Here is a 23,731-nt window from a genome sequence, read left to right on the forward strand (position 1 = left end):
TAAAATCATATTGCAAGGAGTTAATAACAAAGTAAAATACGTTTTTTTGTTTAAAAAAATTGTTGTTCGATTATTTAGAACACTTTCAAAAATTTAATGATAAAATATTTGAATAAAAAGGCTAAGAAAGGAGCATATCAACAAACTAACGTTCGAATTTTGTTAAAAACGCTTAAAAACCTAATGTAGGGTAGTCTCAATAATTTGTGGGTTTTGTTTTACGTTGCCAATAAATATTATTAGTAAAATTGTTAAAACAATATATTTCTAATAAAAATAGATAAGTGTAACGTTTTAAAAAACGTTAATTATTTTGGTATATATGATTGAATATGGTTACTTTATTAGTTATTCAACACTCCCGTTCTTTGTTTTTTCGAATTTTCTGCCCCACGTTGGGCGCCAAAATATGTAAAGTAATGTATATGCAATATGTTTATTTAATTTTTCGTTTAGTTTTTCATAATGATTATTTATTAACAAAAATATCAGATACGCTACCGAAATTCTTAAGCCAAATTCACATACATATTCTAATTATTTTTGAAGATGAGAATAAAAAAATAAAAAAATGTGTCAACTGAAACGTCCAAAAGAAGTGTCAAAAATGGAGGTTCATGATGTCCATTCCATCTCTAATGCATGAATACACACAGCATTATACTCCTTCTTTATTTTTTTTTATTCAAAGGCACAAAATATAAAAATAATATTATACTCTTTCCACAAGTCTTTTTATCTCAAGGTTTGAATAATAATTTTCGAAAAAAATGTTTATACTAAATAATCGAACATTTTTGAACTAAATAAAAATATAATTAATTAAAAATAATACATACAATTCGTCATTTTGGAAGCTTTTCGTCCTCCTTAGAGTGAAATCGTTTTCATTTGTAATATCCGGCGTGCTATTTTTAAAATCTTCTGAAAAACATAAAAAAGATATTTTTAAAACAAATATCAATACACGTGATCAAATAAAACGGTATAATTTGCTAACAAATGGTATAATTTGTTAAAATCTTTCGATCGATTATTTGTTTTAGTATCATTGTACAAATCACTAATCCTAAAATCCTCTAAAACAGTACAAATTGCCAACTATATAGTTCAATCATTGTTGATCGATCCGTATAAAAAAAACAGAATGCTGTTTAATATAAAAAAATACTTACTAATATTAACGCTACTTTTTTCTGGACTATTCAGTTCACCCTTTGGTTTAATTGTTTGTCTCCAAGGCATTTTTTCCTCTGTATTATCAATGGTTTTCGTCACGGACTGTGGTTTCACAATATTCGGTTCTTTGATTGTGATTTTGTCCGTAATAGTCTGCGAATTGACCCTATTTTTCTTTTCTGCAAAACGAATAAAATTTGTGAATTTATTAAACAAAAAAAAATCGAAAAAGATATACGTTAGATACGAAAAACCACAGAATAGCACATAGCTATACAGAAGCGACTTTGGGCGTCGGAACCTTTGAAGCATAGATAAAGGAAACATGTTTAGATTGGAAAGTGCCCATAACGAAAATGTAAACACTATTTGCGCTATTCTTGCAACGATCGCGACCCAAAGGTTGGTCGCACTGCAAGCACACCGATGGACTGACGCACAAAAACGAATCAATCAAAGAAACGCGATATAGTATCGTCTTTGTCAATCACGCTAACATTTTAGAATAAGTAGGAGGAGCGCAGGCAGATGATTAGACCGGGCCTTTAAAAACCTACGTCTGCGGTAAAAATTTACGTTTTAAAGCGATGAATCACTCCCAAACATTCGTGGCGTTTACTTTATTTTTTCAACGAGGGTGGTTTAAATTTTAAAAGATTTTATAATTTTTGAAGATTCTGATTTTGACAAGAGAAAATTATTTCTGTTCTTGTTTGCGGTTGTTCTTAGTAACCGCTATGGCAGCGCCCTACAACGTATGCGCTCCAAAACAATTAAAGTTTTGGCGATAAGCCGAGCATTCCAATCTAAACTTGTTTCCTTTATCTATGACATAAACTTAGTTCACGAAAAAATTGCCGATGTCGCTTCTATATGGTTAGATAATTCTGTGGATTAAAACTACATAGAGTGAGGTCTGTTATCTTTCGACTATAAAAAAAATACCTGGACTTTGCATCAGTCATAAGGCACCACAAAATAATATACAGGATGTTCCTGACTGACCTTACCAATACAACATCCACACTGGAACTTTTTACTAACATACCATAGGGCCAACAAAAAGAATACAGAGTCCAGTTATTTTTATAGTCTATGGTTGTTGCAACCCTTACAACCTTTTTTTTTGTCTATCCATTTTATGTCTCAGTTGAAGCAATTTGGGGCAAAATTAATATCTTACATGCGGACATTTTATTTGTCTATTATAAATAATAATATTAATAATAAAAATAATTATTGACTTATTATCAGTTAGTTTTATTATTACTATACAGGTCGGGTTTGAATTAACATTTAAGCATTGAAATTTGCACTATGTTTTCTCTGACTAAAGGCAGATTTTCATACATCTGATATCCGACGATACGATATCAAATTTATTGGTTGAATTTAAAGACTTTGCAAAAAAGTTCTAGGTATATTCTTCTTCTTCTTCTTCCTTCTTCATACTAGGCGAATCGCCTGTTTGGTTTCGTCGTCTCTACCGGTCAGACTGACAAGTTGTCGCTCCATCGTTTTCGTGGACGTCTTAAGCTTCTGCGACCTAGCGGTGATTTGTCGCGTGCAACTCTCACTATCCTTCTGTTGTCCATTCTGCTGATATGCTCGTTCCATTCTTCCTTTCTGCTGAGTACCCACTCATTTACATTTTCCACCTTGCACGCTCTTTTTTTATGCTTTCATTTCTCTCCCTGTCCAGAAGCGTCTTTCCAGCTATTCTGCGTAGTACTCTCATTTCGGTTGTTTCTAGTAGTTGTTTAGTTTTCGCTCTATCAGGTCGAGTTTCTGCAGTGTATGTCATTATTGGTCGTACCGTAGCCTTGTAAATTCTCGCTTTAGTCTCCACCTCAATGTTTTTATTTCGCCATATTGTATCATTCAGGCATCCTGCTATTCTGGTTGCCTTCGTTGTCCGTTCTCGCACCTCCGCTTCTACATCACCATATCCTGAGATTTCTATGCCTAGATACTTAAACTTCATCTCTTGCTGAATAACATTGCCCTCGACGTCCAGTTTGCATCGTAGTGGTACTTTTGATGTCGTCATGCATTTAGTTTTCTGGGTCGATATTATCATATTAAGTGATTTGGCAGTGCAATTAAATCGATCGATCGATTTAATTCTAGGTATATGTTTTCTATGTATATGTTAAAATGACATTATATCAAGTTAAACTTCAAAATTAACAATTACTACCTGAGGAATTACTTAATAAGGTAAAACCAAAAAGCTTCAAACTTTCTGTATGATTATTTTTAATATGTTTTTAATTTTTACATATGTTATGTTCTTTAAAATCAAAGAAGCGATTGCCATACATTACTAACATCTACAGATGCATGAGCAATACATTTATTTTTATTAGATTGTATTAAAAAAGCCTCTTTTATTTTTCATTTAGAGGCTATCGCTTCTTTCATTATAATTTTGGCGTTGTTAAAATCTATTCTGTGCCCTGTGTCCCATGAATGTTGATAAATCTTAGATTTGTCAAAGTCGTCCTTTCTTAAATAATCTTTAATTCGAACATATTTAAGGGTCTGGATGTTTCACCAATATAAAATTTATCGCATTCACGTGGTAATTTGTATATTACATTTTTTGTTTGTTGTTCAGTATTCATTGGTTTAGTGTATGATAAAATGGATCTAAGTGTATTTTGTGTTTTGAAAGATGTTCGTATGTTATTGTTTTCCTATCCGTTTAAAAATTTTGGTTGGTTTGGTTTGGTAGATTTTAAATTTCAAAAAATATTATTTGTTGTCAAAAAATTTTCAAAAACACATTACGTAATTAATGAACCTATGACCAATCAGAGCGCTGTCGGACAATCGTACCAACGGACAATGGATGCATGAAAATCCGCCTAAAGTACGATAAATATTAACATATCAGGAGGGAGAACGCTTCCATTCGCTGTTAAACGGGACCTATCTCGAAGCTGGAAGGACCAAAACATTTATAGGTTATGTACGGACATAGTATATTTAAGTACGAGTTGTTTAGTAGGCGTAAACATAATAGCATTCGCATCATAAGGTTCGAATTACCATCTTCTTCGCTACTGCACTCTTCAGACTCTTCAGATGTCTCCGTCTCGCTATCCGATTCGCTCTCGCTAGACACCTCCATTTCTTCAGCAGCAAAAGAGAAAAAAAGAATAGTTTTGCGTCAAAGTAGACCAAAACAGACCCTATCCACCATTTATTTATTTACTTGTCATAATATTTATATTTTTTGTTATAAGTTAAAATGATGCAATTGCTGCAATTCTCAATTTGTTAATTGGTAGGTAATTTATTTTTTTCCATTGAAACTGTTAAAATTGTCTTATATCTATCAAAAATAGTAGATAAAATAGTACTTTAACAGTAAGGGTAGATTAAATGATACTTTAACAGCGAGGATAGGTTAAAAACTTTATTTCTTCTCGCACGTTTTTTAATTGCTTCCATTTTTTTAAATTTTTGTATTCCTTTTCATAAGTTATTCGGGATTTAAATGGAAGTAGTTTGGATATGGCGTTTGTCGCCTCAGCCTGAATATCTGTAATTTACTTATTTCGTTTTGAGCCCCATTTCTGGTTTCAATTCAATCAGCAATCGACACGAAAGAGAATTAAAAAATATTGACTCAAAACCATAGACAAACAAATAAAAAGAGACTGGCAAAGAGAGGGACAACGTTCCCGTAGCGCAACTCAGAACGCAAAATTTCGTTCTATTTATGTTGAACTGCGCATTGCGTCTATTGGGCCCACTATCTCATTCTAATATAACAAGAGAGAAAGAAGCAGCCATATAAAACGTAATTTCTAAATAGAAATTAGAACAATCGCCTTTCGTTTTCGTCATCATGTCAACCAAGATGACAACATCATGACAATTCGTTGTTTGTTAATTTTTCTTTTGGTGATTTACCTTTTTTTCTAAACTCTCCATTTTATTGACTTATGAATATGGATAGGGAACAAATTCCTTTGTTCCATATAAAATAGGTATCTATATTTTGTTACTTATAATTTTAGGTTATACTATTTGTTATTTTATTTGCTGCAGGACCCAGTATCATCTATTTTTTATATGTATTGGTGCCCCCTTTTTCTGATAGATATGTTAAAGAGACCCGGTAAAATAAAAGTAAGTAGTTATATTTATCATCTTATTAAGAAAAAAGGAGAAGTAGACTCTTAACATAACAAATTAATACAATTAATTTTTTTCATTTCTTGGGTAGGTAGTTTATAGTAACCAGAAACTTTATTAATATACCTATTTTACTTTTGTTTTAGGATTAAAACTGAACTTGAAAATGGTTCAGGATCATGATTCTCGTAAAGTCCTTCTTTGCTTGGATATTCACTTTGTTATTGCAATTAGGCAGTTTTTTTTCGAAAATGAGATTTTTAATGCCCTTTAAAAAAATTGGCCGATTTCTGCAACAGTCAGTTCTTCTGCAATTAAAATTTGTAGGTGGGTGGAATAAACACTGTTATTTTTCGTTATTATATTATAAAAAGTTTATTTATTTTTATGTATAAATAATTATGTTAATAAAACAGTACAATTTTTGCTTTTTTTTATAATTTCCCTTACAATAGTAGTATTCTTTCGTTCTGAAAAAAACTGCAAATTTTCACTTACACTGATTTATTCCCTACACCACGTTCCCTTTACGTGGTATAGGGAATAAATCAGTTTAAAATGAAAATTTTCAGTTTCAGAATGAAAGAATACTACTAATAATGGCTAATTTAAATTTTCCGCCAGCCAGAATGTGCGATAATGTCTTACGATACGTTTTATGCCTATCTCTTTCTTTTTCATATAAAGCACACATAATAAAGAAAGATAGCAATAAAGACGTACGTCCTGCCATGGTCCTGGTAATTGGTTTCAAAATTGTTATTCAGAGTTGCGCTACGGGAACGCGGTCCCACTCTTTACCATGGGATTTGTCAGTCTCTTTTTATTTGTTTGTCTACGCTCAAAACTGACAACTAAAGAGACAGCTTTATTTATTTGACAAATTACATAGAAACCAACGCCAACCCAGCACAATATTTTTTCAACTCGTAATAAATTCCTTGAAATAATAATTTCTGAATATTTTTTAAAAGGTAACTCGCTATGGAAAAAAATATTGTTTTATACACGACGATAAAATTGCATTATCGACTCCCGAAATCACTTTCTCTCTAATTCACTCGCAAACTTGGTAAAGAAATATTGTTTTATTGAAAAAAGTATGCCCTAGATCCTTTTTTAGTCAAAATCAAAAAACGCAATTAGAATTTGCAATGAATGGTAGAAAATTTTGATTATAAACTATGTGCATAACTTCGACCGCGAATAACTTTTAAAGGAATGTTTTTATGGAAAAAAACAAAGAGACCTTTTTTGTAGAGCGTAAAATTTTGTATTAGAATATCTCTTTGTCGAAGCTGTAGGTTCATTTGTTTCGGAGATAAAAAATTAAATGCAAAATGTCAGAAAATCCCATATTATAATGGGAAAAGTATCATGATTCCGGCACGGTTTAAATAAAAAATTAAGAGCTAGTTTACGTTGGATAATTTTTTTTAGAGCAAAAACTAAAATTTCAGAGAGCGGCAGCAAAAAAAACCACCCTATACATTCCTATTATATAATTTTGTTTTAAATTATGGTGGATAGGTCTGTATTTCTTTTTTGTAGTTTCGTGTTTATACGATAATAGAAAGCATAGAGTAGTAAACATAACCTAACAAAGTCTAACTGCCTGTCAAACTTACCGATCTCGTTATCTTTAACCTCCTCATTACCACCGGTAATTTCCACTTTCACCTTCTTCACCTGCGACTGACTGTCCGTCTCGATGGTGTTAACCTCCTCCTCCGCCCTCTTCTTCGCTTTCCTCTTGTTCACCTCCTCCTTGTTCTGTTTCTTTAAATTATCAAAATCGAGTCTTTCGTCTAATCTCGATTGAGTGAAAACACTCAGTGCTTTTCACTCTGTGAATTGAAGATTCACTCAGTTCTGTAGAGTAGAAATTTCACTCAATCGGGTGTGGACAGAAATTGAGAAAGTATTGAGTGAAATCTGAGTGAAATTTCACTCAATTTTTTTTACAGTGTAAGATGAATGAAAAATCAGACTATCTAAATATCTTGAGAGCGTTACTTGTAGCGATTTTCACCAAGAGACATTTTTTACGTAAAAAGTCACGGAAATGTATATTTTTTCACTCAGTAGTTTTATACAGGTGCGGACTAAAATTGATTACTCTTCAATACAATTAAAATACATGTAGGGGATGTCCCCTACAAATAGGTGTCATATTGACATCAGAATCATATTTCTCATGTCAAAAAATTCCCAGACACCAATTTTTATCCAAAAAAAAATCGTAATAAAGATGAAAAGAAGCAATTTAGGATATACATTTATACAAACTTTCTTACTTATTTTTATCTGCAGACTATGCTGCCGTGTATAATTTTTATTTAATCTCTCGAGGGTTGTAACTTCTTCGGGAAAAATTTTAGGGCATATTTGTTCATACGAACTTTTCGTTTTATTTTTATCTGAACAATCACCCAACAAAGTTAGATACACAATTTTTTGACACCCTACACTGTAAAAAATCAGCCTGAGTGAACACATATTTCTCAGGGAGTGAATTTTTTGAGTGAAATAATTGAGTACATTTTTATCTAAAATAGAGTAAATTCATCATTTTACTCAAATATGATCTCTATTTAATCAATAGCTATTGAATAAGCTCATGTTCGAGTTATAACCCTTATCTTTGAGTAATGGAATAGAAAAATTAACTTAAAAACTCATGTTATAGTTTTACACAATAAAATTTGAGTGAAATCACCCAGTTTATAGTATTTTCGCTCATTACTAATCATACGTCATACGCGCTTCTTCGATACCGAATAAGCTATTTCCCTGTTCCTCAGTTTTTAGTTATCTGTTCGAGTCGTAGGTTGTCTTGTTCCTTCGAAGGTGCCCAGGTTACAAGTCCATAGTGTGTGTGTGTGATGTAAAGTGTGACAGTGGCCGCGTGGCGTGGTGAAGCGAATACGAACTCATAACTCTAGTATGTTTTATGTTTAAGAACATTTTTTTATCATAAATCCGCCTAACATATATTCGAATTCGACTGCGTCTACTGATTGCCGCAATGCTCGGATGTTTCCTGGATTAATTAGCGTAGCGAAAATCTAGGTACTTTCCCTCAATCTGGAACTGGTAACTGGAACATTTGGCAGAATAACATTTTTTTAATTTTCAGGAGGAAAAGTATCTGGATTTTCTGGAGGATTTTCGTTATTAAAAGTTAGTTTAGAAATTAGAAATATTCAGAATGTTGGTAGCCGAGCTGACAAATGCTCTTAATAAAGCGAATTTTTGCGATGTGACTCACAACTTTCTAGACGTGTCTAGCGTTAAAAGTTCCTGTATTTTTCCAAAAAGAGTTGAAAACTTTTTAAAATGTTTTTGATATTATAATAATAGTGTTATATTTGGTTTTATTTGTTTTTTGTCAAATAAAAATGGCAAATAAAAAATGATATTTGCAGAAGAGTTCTACAGTTTTTATTTGGTTTGTTAAAAAAACGAAATATTCTAAATGATTTTTAAAAGCTATGTAAGCTAACTTGTTATTTTATTACAAGTGACTAGATGCCTCCCAAAAGTGAATTTTAGGAAATGGACATGTTCGAGACCATATCCTAAACTGAAACTTACCTTTGAAAGGCACCTGTTATAAAATAACAAGTTAGCTTACATATAGCTTTTTAAAATAATTTAAAACCCTTCAATACTGATTGAAATTAATACTCAGATATGATTACTAATCGAGTTAAGTGTAACACAAATTTGAGTAAAGGTCACTCAATAAAAGGTGTCTTGAACTCAACACTTAGTGAGTTCACTCATTTAAAAGTGAATAAATTATCAAAATCAGTCAAAAATCCCTACTCAAGGTAAACGTAATGAGTAAAGAGTCTTTCGTCTAATCTCGATTGAGTGAAAACACTCAGTGCTTTTCACTCTGAGAATTGAAGATTCATTCGGTTCTGTAGAGTGGAAATTTCACTCAATCGGGTGTGGACAGAAATTGAGAAAGTATTGAGTGAAATCTGAGTGAAATTTCACTCATTTTTTTTACAGTGTACTTATTTTTATCTGCAGACTATGCTGCCGTGTATAATTTTTATTTAATCTCTCGAGGGTTGTAACTTCTTCGGGAAAAATTTTAGGGCATATTTGTTCATACGAACTTTTCGTTTTATTTTTATCTGAACAATCACCCAACAAAGTTAGATACACAATTTTTTGACACCCTATATATTATAGTACTATACTCATTCTTTAATCTTTTTATTCAAAATGTTTCACAAACAATTAAGATACTCCTAACTTTTGATATGCGTATAGGATATGATTTTAAGGTTAAGTTAATTAATGTGCAAAAGCCAGCTTAAATTCTTCTGTGGAAATATTCGGGTGGTAGTAAAGGGTCGACGAACTCGGCATATTCGTAAATTTCACCGAGTCGGGAAATCGATAAAATCCGCCCGTGGAAGCGGGTCAAACGGGAACGGCTTGGAGGGGGAACGGACGGGAATTGTTTTCGAGAAAAATGGGCCTTGGATCGGATTTTTCTGGCACCGATTCTGTGATATATACTGCGTTTTTGCCAGAAATCTGTTAGATGCGCGCATATCGATATTTTGTTTTGTCATTGCGAAAGAATATTAATCGGTTTTGTTTTTTCTTCACTGATAAAAAAGATAGACTTGAACTAAAGTCGTCATAGTTCTTGAAAAAAAAATTAGTGGCAAGAGAATTTATTTTAGTGTAAAAGCAAATATTTTGCCTGAAGAAAAACTCTCTTAACTCAAGAAAACTGGTTCTCTTGAAAAATTCGAAAATTTCTCTTGAATCTATTTTCATTCAACCAAGTGCAAGTTACTTTGTTTTAAGATAATAACAAAAATACGCTAGGAAGTACTTCATTCAAGAAACATGGCCATTTTTCCAATAGCTAAATACTCTTTTGATCAAAAATAATAACGACACGCAAAGACGATGACGAAGGACGGTATATACTATCAGTCGGCAGTTCAATCAGTCGTATGTCGCATTTTATAGGTCGCACATCATAGTACGCACGGGTTTTGTTGCTTGGAATTTTCCACTTGGAATTTTGCATAATTTGCTTTTTAAGCGCATATCGTATAACAAATTAGTGATCGTTATTAACATGCATTTGTCATTTTTTATGGACAAATTTTAGGATATATGGATTCTTTAAAGGAGTTTCTGAAAAACAATTGGAAATTGGAGCATTTAGTTGCTATATTTGAAGGTAGAGACATTTACCTAATGCAGCTGTTTAGATAATGCGTGACTATAGATAATAAATAAGAATAATAAATAAGCAAATAATTAAAATTTTAGAATTTCAAGTCGTCATATTAAAATTCAAAAATGTGACCAAAGCTTATAATTTTAATAATTTATTTGCTTTACTTTGTTTAATCGTGATGTAACATTTTTTTATGTAATTTGTAGAGTAATAAACCACCACAAAAAATACCAAGAATTGAAGTAGCGAAATAACTCTACAGACAGGAAAACCTAAATTTATCAGAAAATAGTATACCTCGTAATATGCCTGTATATGATGTATAGACTTCTCTTAGATCAAAATAAATTTTAGTTGGGTCAATAGTATTCGTTATTGGTTTTAAGAAAAGTGTCTCTTTAATCAAGAAGTGTTCCTTTTCAATCAAGAATTGCATGAATCAAAGAGACTATTGTTCTTATAGCAAGAACTTCTTTGCATATTCATTTTAGGTCAAGAGTGAAATACTTTGGACAGATAGATTCTTCTATTCTCTAAAGTAATTTTTAAAACATGGTAGTTAATGCTTTGGGCAAAGAAACGTCCGTTCTTGGCCCTATTGAAAAGCGCCAATCTTTTGGGTCAAAGTCATATTCATTTCGACTGAGAGATCCTTTTTTTCAGTGTGTTGTACCAGGTTGTACCGACTCAATTTGACCGCATTTTCAAGCTCCCGAAGAGAGCTGTTCGATATTCACTGGGACTAAACAGCAGAACTCATTGCCGGGACTTTTTAAAAAAATTAAAAATATTAACTCTCTCCTTCCTTTTTTATATTTGAATCCTTGGAAGTAGTGCGGAATTATCGTACACTGCAATCAAAGTTTTTTAAGTGGTCAGTGACGGGGACGGGTTATTCGGTGGACGCCGCTGCCCATTCCGCTGTCCGAACAGGTGCCCGTGGTGGTCGTGGGGGTCATCGGCCCTGGGAATTCCCGGTATTCCGCGGACGAGCGTAGAAGTCTTGCGGGACAACGATTACGAATACCTCCCAACAAGATGACGGGTCCGTGAGACAACCTGACGAAAATCAGGCTGTTTAATTCCTTTCGGTGTTTAACCTTACACTTGGTTCTTTACATGGGAGTGACCATCACTATAAATGAATACCGCTGTATTTGACCATCTTTTAACTGTTAACTTTTAGCACAAACCACAAAAAATATGGAAGTTGAACAATTTTATCAATAGTTAGTGCACAAATTACCTATAACAGATGCGAAAGAAAGCGACTGCATCGGAACCGCTCGGCAAACCCGACACGCCTATTGAGTGGTGTAAATACACCAGTCGTTTAGTCCGGAAACCTATGCTGTGTCGTATTCGCTTGCTGGAATGACATAGTGCGTGGTTATATGTTTCTTTCTAAAAACGCGTGTAGGATTTTTGTTGAACTTTGAACTATTTATTTCTAAGTTTGGTAATTTGTATATCTTATTTAAAATGGGATGCAAATGTGTTTTATTTATAAGGAAAAAAAGATACTTATGTATAAAAATTATTTATTTAACAAAATTTAATTAAAATGTGACAAAATAGTTACCTTTCTATTGGTTCTCTCGGACTTTTTTCGACTATATAAATCTTTAGTTGTAAACTTTAATACATCAAATATTTCAGTCTAATAAATCATTTAATGATGTAAACAAGAGAAAATTTCTCACATGGTTGGTCAAATTTTATAGTTTCATTATATCAAGCAGCCTCTGAGAAATGTTTTTCAACTCAAAATGCCTTTAATTATGTTTGGCTACATCATTAAAAAGGGTCTTCAAATACATCAATGTGATAGTTGTCTAAAATTTGCAAAATCCGAATCTCTGGATAACTCGAAATTATTTACCCATTTAAAAGCCTTTGATTATGAAAGTGGAAAACCATTTTATTTTACAGGCTGGAAAAATTATTTATATTAAATTTTGATGAGTTTGCACTGAAGAAAACATTCAGAGGCTGTTTGATATAATAAGAAAACTATAAATTTGATGAGAAATTTCTCTTTTTTACATCATTAAATTATTTATTAGATTGAAAATATTTTATGCAATAAGTTTACAAAAACTAAAAAAGATATATAGTCGAAAAAAGCTCTAATAGAAAGGTTACTATTTTGTCACATCTTAATTAAATTTTTTGGTAAATAAATTAATTTTATACTATAATATCTTTTCCTAATCTCCTACGAGCTGATATAATATGACGAGAAATCTATTAAATTACTGCGAGATTATACAGAAAAGTCACAGACTTCGAGACATAAAAAATCCAAGTCCATTTAATGTGTCAAATTTTGACAAGTTTTCAAAAAATGACAGTTTTGTTTAGACGTTTAATTTCACCTGACTTCTCGGTAGATGATTTCTTTTTATGGGGTACATAAAATCTAAAATTTACGGCCATGAAGAAATTCAAAACTTGGAGCAGTTAAGGCAGAAAATATTTAATGCCTTTGACACTATCACCCCTGATATATTTTATCCAATGTGAGGAGGGATTTTATGATCGTTTGGGTTATTGTTTAATGCAAGAGGGAGGCACATTTGAACAATTTTTGTAATTTTTAAATTTCATTATCCTGTTTTTTTACCGTTTACCTATTAACTACCTTGACGAACATGGGAAAACAAAGGTCCTTTTCAGGACCACAAATATTTTGATTGAAAATTGGTAAATTTTTTTTTGGATTAAAAACAAAAGTTAATATAATACCAAAAGTGTTTTTAGTAGTTTTTAATACACTATGATATAAAATTTATTATTATTATAATGTACATTATTAATACTATTGTTCATTCGAAATGACATTAAGGCCCAATTGCAACAATGATTTAAATTTTTCTTAAAGATAAGTAGAGCTTAGAATGAGCTGTATTTATATTTACTTTAATATTCACCTTAAATGAGGGAATTTGAGTGATACAATTTTTGAATTTGAATTGTTTTTAATGATACTAACAATTTTAGTTCAATTTTTAATAAAATTTATTTAATATTAATAGAAATCCGAGAGATTTGAAACCTCTTTTAGCGATTTATAACATTCTCAAATGAATTGCAGGTGCCCTTATTTTCTATGAAAATCACACAGCTTTTTTCATAGTCTCTGCAGTTGCTATAGCTATAAAAACTAATTTTTTTAAGGTGTGAAAATTGCGACACGCTAAATGGACTTGATTTTCATATGTCTCGAAGTCTGTGGACCTTTTTGTATGCCTCGATAACATATTGGTGCAGATTATTTTCACCCAAACAAATAATAACCCAAACTATACATTGATGCGGATTGTCTATGAACTCTTTCTGAAGGTCACAGAAACCTGAACGCGTAATTCGGTGTTCTTTCGCATCTGTTGTAGTTAATTTGTGGTAAGTGGCTCTTTAAGATGAATAATCTGTTGTTCTTCGTCACTTCAATCAGGTTGAAGTATGATATGTATGTATGTATGTATGTCCGGTTTTACATCGTTCTTCGTCGCACTCCGGTCTCCATGCGCCACATCCGTATATTATCCCAATCTCCTGGTAGTAGGTTCCTTTCCGACATGGCTCTGTCAATTCCTTGATTCCAGGAGAGATTTTAGGTCGGCCTCGTTTACGTCTGTCTGTAGGTGTCCACTGCAACACTTGCTTTGGTATTCTATCGTAAGTCATTCGTTGTACATGGCCGTACCACTGCAGTTGTTTTTCTTGTATATCTTGTACAATGTTACCCTCCACCTTAATTTTTTCACGAATTTTCTCTTCCTAATTCTGTCTAAACGGGAGATTCGGGCTGATCTTCGCCAGAAGTCCATTTCGGTCGACAACAATTTCTTCACTGAAAAAAAGGATCTCTCAGTCGAAATGAATATGACTTTGACCCAAAAAAATGGCGCTTTTCAATAGGGCCAAGAACGACGTTTCTTTGCCCAAAGCATTAACTATCTTTTCATAAGCTTTAAAAATTATAGAGAGGCAAATCTATCTGTCAGTATTATCTCTAGGCTAAAATTAATATGCAATAAAGTTCTTGCTACAAGAACAATAGTCTCTTTGATTCATGCAAAATTCTTGATTGAAAAGGGACCATTTCTTGATTAAAGAAACACTTTTCTTAAACTAATAGCGGATACTATTGACTCGACTAAAATTTATTTGATCTAAGAGAAGTCTATCATATACAGGCATATTACGAGGTATGTTATTGGTTTTCTGGTCTGTAGTAAGTAAAGTGATATTATTTTCCTCGATAGTAGTTATTTCTGCTTCTTCACTCCTTGGTATTTTTGGGGTGGTTCATCACTCTACAAATTACAAACAAATGTTACATCACGATTAATCAAAAGTAACAAATCAATTAGTAAATTATAAAAGCTTTGGTCACATTTTTGAATTTTTTAATACGACTTGAAATTTTATGTTATTTTAACAGATCATTTTCTATTCTTATTCTATCTAGAGTCACCTTGCATTATATAAACAGGTGCATTAGGTAAATGTCTCTTCAAATAATGATAATAAAAAAAAAAAATTTTCATTTTTTAAAAACTCTTCCAAAGAATCCATATATCCTAAAATGTGTCCATAATAAATGACAAATACATCTAATAATAAATCACTCATTTGTTATACGATATGCGTTTAAAAAACAGAGTGTAAAATTCGAACAACAAAACCATTGCGTACTATGATGTACGACCTATGAAATGCGACTGATCGGACTGCCGACTGATTATATAGCATATACCCATGGCACAAAGAATAATACAAGGTATAGGTGTTCAGTTCGCGCATACCCACCTGTGATCACTAGGAAATAATGATAAATAATGAAAGTTAGGCAAGGAGATCACATTTTTGAGTTATGGTTAGAATTGTTTATTTTTAAGTTTTGTTTTTTTTTTTTTTTTTTTTTTTTATTTGGTTTAAATATATTTAAAATAATAATTATCTATTAACATGGATTTGGACGATAGGTAAGAAAACTAAATTTATTTCTATATTCGATAATTACTAGGTTTAGTTTGCGGTGTTTATGGTAAATAATTTTCATTTCATTATCTGAATTCACATGAGGACAGTGTTGAGGATATCTATGGAAAGTAACCACAAGAGGATTTGTTACATCATTTAAAAATGTTGGGAAGTTTATTTTTTCCCATCGAAAAGTAGAAAATGCCAATGCAGATTAACGTATTGTAATTGAAATGAAATGATCTAAGGGTGATTTGATAGGTAGTGGAGAAATGTCTTCAAATTGAAGTTTATTATAATTAGTGACCTGTGCTTCTTTTATATGTAGATGTTTCTGGTTTTAAGAATAAATCGGTTGAACCCAAAATCTGGAGGAAGTACCTTTTTCCATAAACAGAATATGCCCATTAAGGATTATATAGCTCAAATTTCCTTTAATGGTAGGCAATTATTCAAAATACCAAATTAACTTTTTGACTAAGTATTAAATAGTTTTATGTAGTATATAAATATATTTTTGATTACAAATTAGGGCCCGATACATTTCAAAAGTAGAATATTATTTTATATTAAATGAGGTATTGTACTAACAATCAATTTATATTAATAACGGAGATTAAAAATAACAGAATAAATAGTTCTTTTTTTATACTACAAAAATAAACCAAAATTAACAGTATTTAAAAAATAAATAAAGTTATCTATTGCTGATTGACTCCGGTCTATTTCATAAACACGCCACGCACGCCCACAGACTATTGACGGTATATAAACCGAAACAGGTTTTATAACAATATCTTGACGATTTGAACTGGCGCGCGGAGCGTGCTGACCAATAGCGCCTGTTATCACCTGTGACGTAGCGACCAACCTGCGCAATATCATACCTTGTATTCTTTGTACCATGGCATATACCGTCCTTCGTCATCGTCTTGTTCACCGTGTCGTTATTATTTTTCATCAAAAGAGTATTTAGCTATTGAAAAAATGGCCATGTTTCTTTTCGAAATTTTCGAATTTTTCAAGAGAACAAGTTTTCTTGAGTTAAGAGAGTTTTTCTTCAGGCAAAATATTTTCTTTTACGCTAAAATAAATTCTCTTGCCACTAAATATTTTTTTTTTCAAGAACGATGACGACTTTAGTTCAAGTCTACCTTTTTTATCAGTGTATAAAGTCAAATGAAGAGCTGCTCGGTATCTTAAATTATACAACTAATTTAAACATTTTTGCCAAAATTTCATTTAGTCAGGTTTATAGACTTTAGTGTCAATGTCTATATGATTGATGAGGTGCATCGGAAAATGTTTTGCGATTACAATAACATTAGAATAATATACCTGTCGGAAAATTAAATTAATGAAAATATTTTATGGTAAATATTTCAAAGTGCATACTTGTCCCTATATCCCGTTGTCCCCGCCACTGGAGTGTTCGAGTTTGTGTATTAGCGTAAAAAGAACGGGAGAGGTTGTTGACTGTTCTATGTTGTTGTGATTCTGTCTGAGACCCGCATTCCTCCACCGGTTTATACATACATGCACACTCACACACGCATTAAAAGTCCACCGAGCGCTGTTGCCAAACGGCCATCTCGTTAATTCGAACGATTAGAGATGCATCGCCTGCATCCGATCGTCGTAAAGCTGCGGTTATTAAAAGTATATTACTTAATATATAGCTTATTCAGGTAGAGACAGTCCGAAAGGAATGTTAATAAGAGCTTTTAAATTGGTCCATAAAAGAGTTGAGAAATTCAAACGGTGAGCCGTGAATAGGAAGTGTTAGAGAACTCACTGAAAAAGAGGATATCTCAGTCGAAATGAATATGACTTTGACCCAAAAGATTGGCGCTTTCAATTGGGCTTAGAACGACGTTTCTTTGCCCTAAGCATTAACTATCTTCATAAGCTTGCAAAAATCTTTAAGTAAAATCTATGTCCAAAGTATTTCACTCTTGACCCAAAATGAATATGCAAAGAAGTTTTTGCTACAAGAACAATAGTCTCTTTAGTTCTTTAAAAATTCTTGATTGAAAAGGACATTTCTTGATTAAAAAACACTTTTCTTAAACCAATAGCAAATACTATTGACCCAACTAAAATTTATTTGGATCTAAGAGAAGTCTATACATCATATACAGGCAGGCATATTACGAGGTATGTTATTTTCTGATAAATTTAGGTTTTCATAATTCTGTAGTAAAGTAAAAGAATATTTTCATGATAGTAGTTTATTTCTGCTTCTTCACTCCTTGGTATTTTTTGGGGTGGTTCATCACTCTACAAATTACAAAAAAATGTTACATCACGATTAATCAAAGTAAAGCAAATAAATTATTAAAATTATAAGCTTTGGTCACATTTTGAATTTTTTAATACGACTTGAAACTCTAAAATTTTTGTAATTATTTGCTTATTTATTATTTTTATTCTATCTATAGTCACGCAGGCATTATCTAAACAGGTCCATTAGGTAAATGTCTCTTACCTTCAAATATAGCAAATAAAGGCTCTAATTTCCATTTTTTCAGAAACTCCTTTAAAGAATCCATATATCTTAAAATGTGTCCATAAAAAATGATAAATGCATGTTACTAACAATCACTAATTTGTTATACGATATGCGTTTAAAAAGCAAATTATGCAACATTCCAAGTGGAAAATTCCAGGCAACAAAATCCGTGCGTACTATGATGTGCGACCTATGAATGCGACGTGCGACTGCTCGGACTTCCGACTGATTATAAACCGTCCTTCGTCATCGTCTTGTTCACCGTGTCGTTATTATTTTTCATCAAAAGAGTATTTAGCTATTGGAAAAATGGCCATGTTTCTTGAATGAAGTACTTCCTAGCGTGTTTTTGGTATTATCTTAAAACAAAGTAACTTGCACTTGGTTGAATGAAAATAGATTCAAGAGAAATTTTCGAATTTTTCAAGAGAACAAGTTTTCTTAAGTTAAGAGAGTTTTTCTTCAGGAAAAATATTTTCTTTTATGCTAAAATAAATTCTCTTGCCACTAAATTTTTTTTTCAAGAACGATGACGACTTTAGTTCAAGTCTATCTTTTTGATCAGCGGCTGGAGTATCAACTGAAGTAGACCACTCTCTCCTTTTGAAGCATTTCCAAAACGGTCTTGTTGGATACGTGGTCTACGCAGGAGATTCTCTATGCGGCATTTTATTTCTACCGAGTGATCCCGTTGCTCGTTAATCGTAGTATACGCTTCAGAGTATTCGCTTCCAGTACCTACACATTCAGGAAATTGTATCAAATAACCAGTGCAACAAATTTTAAACAAGTTTTTGCAGGCATGCAAATTATTAGTTCTATTTGATACAACTGTTCCCTAAAGAAATTTGAAACAGTAAATAAAGGTACTAAATCCGTATTTACCCGATACCTTTCAACATGTTGAAATATCAATAAACATGAGAGAGAAGAGAAGCTCCAATTTTTTTCTCAATCTGGATGATTTTTGGGTCAAAAGGATGAAGAAATATCTTCATATGGCAAATGAAGCTATAAAATGTTTGGTTCCATTTTCCATTCATCAAGCTGTAAAATTTTTGGTTTCATTTATTTGGTGTCACATAAAAAACCATAAAAATTTGGTAAGGATTGTAGTTTTTTGTGGTTTCTACAGTTAATTGATTAATTATTATGTTTACTAAAAATGTGATCGAAGAAATACCGTATGTACGTAAATTATTTGACTTAGTATCTCTTTCTAAATCTTTCTAAATTAAAAATGAAAGTTTCCATCTGTCAATTATACACTGAAAAAAAGGATCTCTCAGTCGAAATGAATATGACTTTGACCCAAAAGATTGGCGCTTTTCAATAGGGCCAAGAACGACGTTTCTTTGCCCAAAGCATTAACTTAACTATCTTTTCATAAGCTTTAAAAAATTACTTTAGAGAATAGAAGAATCTATCTGTCCAAAGTATTTCACTCTTGACCCAAAATTAATATGCAAAGAAGTTCTAGAAGAACAAGTGTTAATTTATCTGTTACAAACCTAAATATTACTATAACTTGTTATACAGGGTGAGTTTCCTACGATGTTCTCTATGGGTATCTCGGAAACTACACTGGAGATAGAGAGTCGGTTAAATGGGGAAAGAATTGCAGTTTTGTGGGGTCATAAATATGCGCCTTTCAGATTTTTGAAAAAGTTCATGGCTTACTAGATATTTCGAAAAAAACAAATTTCGGCTATTTTAAAAATTGTCCCTAATTCCATTATAAGCTATTTTAGACAAAAAGTTTTCAGATAAAAGTTGTATAGATATAATCACATCCTTAATGAGACTGTTTCCTCCGTTTTTTTCTGAAGCCTGTCATTTTTGACATATGACACAAACATATGTTTTTTTAAATGAAAACCATAGTTGGCAATGACTGCATAAAAAGTGCCATTTTTTAAGCTTTTCAGCGATATAAGCTATAATATGTTTTCTTCGAAAAATTACTGAGTTATAGCCAATTCTTATCATTTTTAAACAATTTCACTTAGTTAGCCATGGAAACAAGTTTAATCGTCTTTGCTCTCATCAATGTGAAGCTGTCACATCCAAATTTTGTAAATTAAAATAAACAAAAATTGTAAATATGAATTTTTCAAATGAAGAAGAGCATGTTATTGGTTCAACTTTTCTTGACCATATGTACATTTTCGAGAATACGTTGACCGGTGAATGTTACGTTTTTTAGAGAACGGTTTTCAAGACAAGAAGAGTTAAATTTAGTTATAGCCAATTCTTATCTTTTTTGACTAATTATACTTAGATTGTATTAGATTGTATTAGATCACTTAGATTTCACTTAGATGGTATTCTATTCGGGTATGGTATTCTTATTCTGTTATGATTTATAACTTATAGAAAGTCAGAATATATAACTAAACGGTTTTTGACAATTTACGTTATACAAACTAAAACTTAAAAAAATGATATCACTACCTACACTGTAAGTTATTTTAGAAAATGTTTAAAAAAATCCGCCATTGTTTTGAGTTGCATCTTTTTAAAACTGAATTACTACCTATTCTCCCAGCTTAATTAAACTTCTCTCGTACCGCCACCTCTTTCAAGTTCTTTTGTAACCCTTAATGTAAAAAATCTAAAATGGATAGGTCAGGTGATCGAGGAGGCCCATGCAATTGGTCCACCTCTTCCTATCCCTGAGTTTGCATAATTATGATATAAATAATTAACATTTCTTTCATTATGGGGGAGGTCATAATGAAAGTCATGTTGGAACCACTCTATTGATGCGCGAGTATCTACACGCTTTTCTTCATTTGAAAAACTCATACTTTACATTTTTTTTTATTTTAACAAGAAAGAAAACATATTATAACTTATTTTTCGAAGAAAACATATTATAGCTTATATCGCTAAAAAGCTTAAAAATGGCGCTTTTTATGAAGTCATGGCCAACTATGGTTTCCATTTAAAAAACATATGTTTGTGTCATATGTCAAAAATGACAGGCTTTAGAAAAAAAACGGAGGAAACAATCTCATTAAGGATGTGATTATCTACAACTTTTATCTGAAAACTTTTTGTCTAAAATAGCTTATAATGGAATTTACAATTTTTAAAATAGCCGAAATTTGTTTTTTTCGAAATATCTAGTAAGCCATGAACTTTTTCAAAAATCTGAAAGGCGCATATTTATGACCCACAAAACTGCAATTCTTTCCCCATTTAACCGACTCTCTATCTCCAGTAGTTTCCGAGATACCCATAGAGAACATCGTAGGAAACTCACCCGTATGTTACTTACCAAAACCTCCTCTGTCTAAAATTCAGCGAATCCAACGAACATGTGCACATCTGGCAACGCGGCAAGACAGGCAAGCCATTGCACTTACGTGCATGCATCTCTGTTATAGTCTGGGTTCAAGAACGCGGTCTCGGAAAAGCAAATCTAGCCCGCACAAGCGTAAACGGCGCACTTTGAATCGAATCTACGGTTAGGAAAACCGGAAAGGACCATAGGAAATGTCAAGGATATGTTTTTTTCTCTTTCACTCTCTCTCTCATTCTCTCAGTTATCTGTGGGAAAGAGTTTCGTGTCAAGTTTAAATGTTAGTGTGCTTTATTATGCATATCGTTTCTTTTTTCTAGGCTTCATGGCTTTTAAATTTTAAAAGCCCGCGTCCGATTCTCTATTCTTATACGTGTGTATGATTATATTTTTAGGTATATTGTCAAGAATTGGATTGGGATGTGATATGCATTTTGTTATTTAATACAAAGTAGCTTTTTGCGAATTTTATTTTGTTCTTAAATCGGTTTAATACCGTCTAGTGATGTAAACTTTAGTTACTTTTATGGACTTGTAACTACTAGTTACTTTTGGTAATAGGACTCGTTACTTTAGTTATTCGTTACTTTGGTACTTAGTATCGTTACTTTATAATCGTTGTTTTGTGTACAGGTTGGAAGACTTGGGCTTGACGTGGAACTTCGTTACTTATTGTGTCCGGCGATCTTCGCTGCATGCTCGGTTTAACTTATAAGGGGTTTCTACTTTCTTCTAGTGTAAGGGCTTAATAGGATAATTTCAATACTCGGTATTCAAGTACTGAATAATATATTTTTAATAATCTCTCCCCCCCCTCTCTCTCCCCCTCCCTCCCTCCCTCCCTTTTTAGTTTTTATTATTGCAACACAATAACTGATCAATAAATAAACTTCAGTAAATATTTAGTATTAAAAACTTTGATACCCTCGGAAAAATGAAGCTTTAAAATTTATACTGCAATTTCACAAAATTGAAAATATTTCAAAAACGGTAAGGTTTAAGTGTAATAAACCTTAATAAAATTTACTTTTATTTTAATCGTAGAAACTAAAAATGTAATAATATATAGGGTGTTTGTTCCATTTAAAAAAATACAACTGATATTTTTTATTTATTTGGGATACTCTGTATCTTGTAAAAATATTTTTAAATTGTAGCTCTAATAGTCCTTCAAGGAACCCAAAACTTACAATTTGTAAAAATCTAGTCGTTTAGCTACAATACTCCGTGTCGTATGTGGTGAACAACCCTGTATAGAAAGGGGACAAACACAATAGGCCTCACAGGTCGCAGTGTTTCCGACAGAGGACGGCCGCTTGTTATTGAGAAAAAAAAGTGATGGAAAACGCTCTCGGACTATAGGACCACAGTTTAAAGAATATAAATATATTTATATTCTTTAAACTGTGATAGGACGTTCTAAAGCGCCGAAATGTGTTGTTTTGATTCTGACCATTTATGGTCCACAAAAGAAATATGTCCGATAAATATGAGAACCGAAACGTGAAAAAGCAGTCACCGGGAATTGCATTCCTCTTTCAGTTTTTTAGGGATCAACTGAATTTTTAGTATTAACTGTTTTTATTGTACTATTGCTTTCTGTTTAATATCATTTTTTTATTATTAAATTTTATAATAACCATAGCCAACAATACACTGAAAAAAAAAGGATCTCTCAGTCGAAATGAATATGACTTTGACCCAAAAGATTGGCGCTTTTCAATAGGGCCAAGAACGACGTTTCTTTGCCCAAAGCATTAACTATCTTTTCATAAACTTTAAAAAATTACTTTAGAGAATAGAATAATCTATCTGTCCAAAGTATTTCACTCTTGACCCAAAATGAATATGCAAAGAAGTTCTTGCTACAAGAACAATAGTCGTGCAAAAATTCTTGATTGAAAAGGGACATTTCTTGATTAAAGAGACACTTTTCTTAAACCAATAGCGAATAATATTGACTCAACTAAAATTTATTTTGATCTAAGAGAAGTCTATACATCATATATACAGGCATATTACGAGGTATATTATTTTCTGATAAATTTAGGTTTTCCTGGTCTTTACTTAGTAAAGTGATATTATTTTTCTCTATAGTAGTTATTTCTGCTTCTTCACTCCTTGGTATTTTTTGGGGTGGTTCATCACTCTACAAATTCCAAAAAAATGTTACATCAGGATTAATCAAAGTAAAGCAAATAAATTATTAAAATTATAAGCTTTGGTCACATTTTGAATTTTTTAATACGACGACTTGAAATTCTCAAAATTTTTGTAATTATTTGCATAAAAAAATTGATACCTATATTCTTATTCTATCTATAGTCACGCATGCATATTATCTAAACAGGTGCATTAGGTAAATGTC

The 23,731-nt window shown here is 32.0% G+C and overlaps 1 protein-coding gene across 4 annotated transcripts in view; it reads left to right on the plus strand.

Moving 5' to 3' along the window:
• LOC115880903 (serine/threonine-protein phosphatase 4 regulatory subunit 1-like) overlaps positions 1–23,731 on the plus strand; it is a 358,417-nt gene that overhangs the window by 222,655 nt on the left and 112,031 nt on the right. The gene's annotated exons all lie outside the window — the stretch shown is intronic.

Source organism: Sitophilus oryzae, unplaced genomic scaffold, assembly GCF_002938485.1.
Source record: "Sitophilus oryzae breed Bouriz unplaced genomic scaffold, Soryzae_2.0 scaffold_1660_pilon_pilon, whole genome shotgun sequence".
In the NCBI taxonomy this organism is placed as follows: Eukaryota; Metazoa; Arthropoda; class Insecta; order Coleoptera; family Curculionidae; genus Sitophilus; species Sitophilus oryzae.